The following is a 5,880-nucleotide window of genomic DNA, read 5'->3' as shown; positions in this document are numbered from 1 at the left end:
GGGGACCTGGCTAAAAGGGCCAGAAGTGGTCAGGAAAGAGTAGGACTTGAAGCTGGACAGCCAGCGTACGTTCTGACGTTGTGGCAAATAAACAGGTGAAAACCTGGTATTCATTGGAACTTTATTCTGAGTAAGAGCAGAACAATTCAAGTCATCTCAGACTTTAAGTCTGAAAGTCACAGTTTGTAGTTACAGACAGTGAAGTATATCCTCCTTATGTGTTCGGGAGAAGCGACCAGCTGCAGCAGCAGTAGTAGTAGTTTTGCCCTAGTATAGTAGTAGTTTTGCCCTAGTATGAAGTTTTAGAGTACATTAAATGCAGATGTGAATAGAAGTAAGGACATACATTAATGTCATTTTGTAGTTTTGTGCTGTTTATACATAGGATTTCTAAATTGTGTGAAATACTGTAGAGTTTTAGGAAAAGGATTTTTCATTTAGACAAATGTCTCAAGGGTGTACAGGTACCCAACCACAACCAATTACCAAATTAATCATCCATTTTTATAATGGTTTCCCTCTGGCCCTTTCTAACGGTACTGAACCTGGTTGGCCAGCAATCCCAATACCATCACTTAACACTTTAATGTCAGAGGTTTGTGAGCGCCTAGGTATTGATTATGCATCACCATTGGGTCTCCTAACAACATACATTGATGTGACAGTAAAACGCTTGTCAGATAACTAATAAGATCAGTCCCAAAGGATTAAACACAAAGACAGGCTCCTCCACATTACTGTGATTAAGAGTAAGTGTACAGCAACCTCATGAACCCCACAACAAATACTGATGCTAGCAATTATATCCCTATAGTCAAACCGTAGAGCCTCTAGATTGGAGGCTAGAGAACTATCAAATAGTATAGATGAATACCTAAATAGCTATTTTCAAGGTACACATACCATAGAAGAAATAACAGAGAGACTTGATAGGAACGTCCTTAATTTTCTTGGAGGTGATTCTGAACAGGATTTTTCCACACTTAAGATATTGGAATTGGTTTTGAATTCTACAAACCTATTGCAGTGGTTCACCCCACTGTGAGACACCCCCCAGAAGCCCCCAAGAAATTAACTTATCACCTATATGAGTAGCAAGGAGAATAGCTTGAATTAAATCTACCATAATGCCCCATTAGGTAGAGAAGGGTATCAGGTAGGCCTGGGCGTAGTTCGCGAAGTAGCGCTACGCATAGCTACGCTAAGTGTACTTCGCACTACGCGAGCTACGCGTAGCACTTCTCGAACTGCGTAGTACCCTGTTTGCATTGCGCAAGATGCCGTTTTCAATGATTGCACAGTGCGGAGAAGCACCTGGCACTGTGCAATCATTGAAAACTGCATCTTGCACAGTGCGAGCTGTCATTTTCTGCCACGAGTAGATTTTAACTCGAGTGGCAGCTTTCTCAACGCGGACTGGTAGTTTCACATCGCGAGTGGTCGCGAGCATAGGTGACCACTCGCAATGAGAAACCTGACCTCCCCGCGTTGAGAATCTCGCCGGGAGGTTTATTTTCCACACTCGCGATCGGCAACTTGATGTTGCTGATCGCGAACGAGAAAAAAGTCTCGCCGGGATGTCATTTTGCTTGCTCGCGGTCGCCAACTTGACGTTGAGGACCGCGAGCAAGCAGAAAATGACCGCTGCACTACGCTACGCTACGCGTGTTTGCATTGTGCTACGTGCAGTTTGCGTAGTGCAAAGTAGTGCAAACTTCGCAAACTACGCGAGCGTAGAGTAGTGCTTTGCATAGGGTTAGTATCAGGTGGAAAGTATAATAGAAACTGGAAATAAGCAATATCATTAGGAAGAGTCAACACTTATAACAGGGACAAGTTAGGCCCAAATATAAGACTAAACAGGGTCCAAGTGCACTGCATAAATAATAGGGACCCCTTTGAAAACATGGTTGAGGTGTTCCTTGGCGACAAGGACAAAATTGAGAAATATTGTAAGGAGTGACATAAGGCAACATCAAAACTTGAACATGCATGGCCTGAAAAGTGCTCATTTGACACCATAACGTTAGATCATATAGCCACCCTTTTACAGAGCAAATATAATGGGAAGAAGTTAGAAAGAAAGGAAGACCATCTTAGATCAGTGGAAAGTATTTTGTGAAACACACGAGAAGGAGACTGAGATAAGGCCCCAGTCCTCTCCTTCAGCTCCTCCACCCACATACAGAGAGGCACAAGCAAGTTTGAACATTGCAATGGTACAGGGCATGTACACCATGCAGGCTAATACATTAAACACACCTCCCACCTCCTCACATCTGCCTGCTGTAGTATGTTCAGATCCTGAGTGTAGCCCACCATCAGAATCATCTTCCAAACACAGTGATCCTGTCCGGCTAACGCCACGCCCAAGAATGCCTAGCACACCTCGGGAGATGTCAGGGGACACAACAATAAATATGTAGGAACAGTGGATGCTACCTTTATACTTCATTTAGAAGATGAAACTGCATCTACCGAGAAAGATAAAAGTGAAGGTCAGCACCCAAAATTAGATTCAAAGGACACACAGAGAGGAGGTGATACTAGGAAAATAGTCAGCGGTTCAAGAAATTCAAGCCCCGAGAGTGAGAGAACAGGAAAGTTAGCCTTTACACCAAAAGTACCTCCTGCAGAACGCTGGAGGCTGATAGAGGAGGGTGGCGATAAAAAGTGGGCCAAGATAAGGGAAGATGGACAGATGGACACAAGAACAACCTAGGAAAAAGAGGAGGTGCCCTTGTGGCATCGGAGGACACTAGACAGGTCACAAATAATGGAACACCAAAGCTCGGAGGACTTCCTCCGTGTACATAACCTCTTAGGTGAAGAAGACATGAGGTCAGACAGATCTTACATAGGATCAGATGGGGCATTAGATGATGTTACAGAGCATGTAAAAGAATCTCCATCATTAACGACTATGATAGAGAACAGTCACTATTTGCCTGTGAGGGGGGAGACACCAACAGGGGTGCTGAGGCTTCACAGAGGAGACAGCGAGAGTTAGACAGATTGAGATTTGATGGAACGCATGCACGCCCCTATGAGAAGCAGGAGACATTTAACATGACAGGAAGAATGACATTGAGAAAAGACACAGCACGCCTACTCACTGTGCACCCAGGCAGTGACCTGACACCCAATGAAATAGTGGCCCAACAAGAACAGAGTTGGTACAATTTTGTCCCTTTTACTGACAAACTAGCAGGTTAGACAGAGGGACTAGCACCACAAATGACACCATGGCCACAAGATGGTTCTTTTGAGCAACGAGACATGGCAAATGTGGATAAGTGCATCCTTCATGGCATAGGGGATCCTGAGTGGGATTATCCTTATATGAAGGACAGCCTGAGAATATGGCAAAGATATTCCAGACATAATGACTCACGTCACCCTAATGGACATAGGGACACGGTCCTGTCACAACTGCCCTTAGCATTTACAGGTCCAGTGTTGCCCCAATATATACCATGGCCCCAGATGGATAAAGAAAATCTTAAAAAACAGCTGCCACCACTTGCTGAAGAGGCCGGGAAGTGGATAGCTGCTTTTGAAAAACACACAGCAGGGATACCCCTTGCAATAGGTGACATCAAAAGTTTATGGAGCTCCCTTATAGGAGATGAAACAGATACACTGTTCATAAAAGCAGGAGTAAAGGACGTGACATTGACTAATTCAAAATGTGATGGGGCACACTTCAACAAAGTAAGGGGAGTTGTTTGGACACAACTAAGACAGATGTACCCAGATAGGCCAGACATTGGATCTCTCATGGCACAGACAATGCAGGCAGATGAAGACCCAGCACAATTCCTAAGCAGAATGAAAGAGAAATGGGCACAGGAAGTAGGGGAGAGATGGGATGTGACTGGACAAAATGCAATACTGTTCTATAACATAGTGAAGAAGGGATTACCAGCTGAAGTGCAGGACAAATTAGACAACATAGTAGCCTTGGAAGCCAAACCATGGACTGACATACAGGCTCACATAATACAGGACAAGGAAAATAGTGAGAAAGATAAAATTCAGAAAGCAGCAGGTAAATTAGTACAACCGAAACTAGCAAAGAGGACAGAGGGAGGAACTGCCACCTCGGCTACCCTGATGGTAGCAGTGTCTTTGGGCGTGCCACCTGTAAACACCACTTCACAACCCAACAATATGCCCCCAGATTTAACAACAGGAATGGGCACGGAGGGTGAGGAAGGTTTGGGGCAAATAGGCAAAACACATTCAGGGCCAGGCAAACATGCCACTACTGTAACAAGCCAGGAAATTTCATTAGAGAATGTAGGACCAAAAAGAACAACGAATGGTACCACCTGGTCGCACTGTAGCACAGCCTGCCATGAGCCCCCAAGTGATATATCTTCCACAGCCCCAAATTCAGCCTCAAAAACAGTTCCAGCCCCAACGGGTGCAGCAACATGTGCCCCAAATGCAGTGTGGGCAGCAACAGGGAGTACAGCCCACTATACAACACCAGACCTTACAAGGTGGGGTAACGATCTGAGGAGGAAACCCCTTTCCGCAAAATTATGTCGGCGGTTATGCTCAATGAAGGTGCCCACGGAGTAGTCTCATGTGTCCAGTACTATCAATAACTCACAGGCCAGACGAGGAACCCACTGTGGCGGTAGCCATAAATGACATGGAATACAGCTTTCTCATTGATACTGGGTTCACTAGGTCCTGTATCCGTGAGAGAGGACTCCCGCTGTCAAATTCATCAATGGACACACAGGGGTTCTCTGGAGAAGTGATGAGGGTTCCATTCACCAAACCTGTGGAGATGGAGATAGGGGGTAGGTACGTTAACAGCAGTCTCTTATTCTCCCCCACGGCCCCAGCAAACTTGTTAGGACATGATCTTATGGCAAAATTAAACATGTCCATCCACTTTGAGGAGGATGGGACAATGGTTTGCTCAGTGCCAGGAATGTCTCGCACATGTATCATGACAGTGGTCACTCACCACCCAGATGGTGACCGAACCAGAGCGAGGCCTATAGACAACCCAGCCTTTACTAGAGCAGTGTATACTATCATAGCAGAAACACCAGAACTAAAAGGAAAGCTAGTTGAATTGCCAAGGAACTTTCTGTTCCGCCGCCACAGCCCCTGGTCAGAAAAGCTGAATTCTAAAGTGTCAGGTAAAGATCTCATACTGGAGGTGGAAGCTGTGGAGATATCTTCCACCTGGGGGATGGTGATGGCCAGTGATTACACCTGTACGGTGTGGGCCTGTGTCATCTTTCATGACCCCAATATAAAAGTAAAAGATATATCAGATGACCAGTTGTTTGCCGATGACCCCACAAGATCAGTGTTAGTTTTTCAAGACAGTATTCCATTGCGTACAACGCTGGAAGGAATGTCTGCAATACCAAAGACTGTTTCTGGTCCTAGTAAGGACAATGACTTGGCACCGGTACCCTCTGATTTGTGGACCAAAGGCCCCCACAATGTGGGCCTCGTCCGCACAGCAGTCCCATTCAGAATAACCTTGAAGGAAGGAGCACTACTACCAAGGGTAAGGCAATACCCTCTATCCAAGGAAGAAGAGGAGTGCATTGCCCCAGTTATACAGGCATTGGTAGAGCAGGGAGTCATATACCCAGGTGTATCCCCCTGCAACATCCCGATTTACCCTGTCAGGAAGGCCAAGGGTATTCATGGCGCATGATTCAAGACCTGGGCCCCCTTAATGACATAGTGATACCAGAATTCCCTGTAGTACCTGACCCTTCCATTATCCTGACTAACATACCCAAAGATGCTAAATACTTTTCAGTCATAGACTTGAAAAATGCATTCTTTAGCATTCCACTGCACCCAGACAGTCACTACTTGACTGCATTCTCATTT

General features: G+C 45.4%; 1 pseudogene; it reads left to right on the top strand.

The window, feature by feature from the left end:
• The first annotated feature begins 1,906 nt into the window (after positions 1–1,906).
• Positions 1,907–4,573, top strand: LOC144799260 (uncharacterized; annotated as a pseudogene).
• Positions 4,574–5,880: the final 1,307 nt, after the last annotated feature.

The sequence above is a fragment of the Lissotriton helveticus genome, chromosome 12 (assembly GCF_964261635.1).
Source record: "Lissotriton helveticus chromosome 12, aLisHel1.1, whole genome shotgun sequence".
NCBI classification, from domain to species: domain Eukaryota; kingdom Metazoa; phylum Chordata; class Amphibia; order Caudata; family Salamandridae; genus Lissotriton; species Lissotriton helveticus.
The sequence above is the reverse complement of the archived record's forward strand: the minus strand, read 5'-3'. Positions and strand labels throughout refer to the sequence as shown.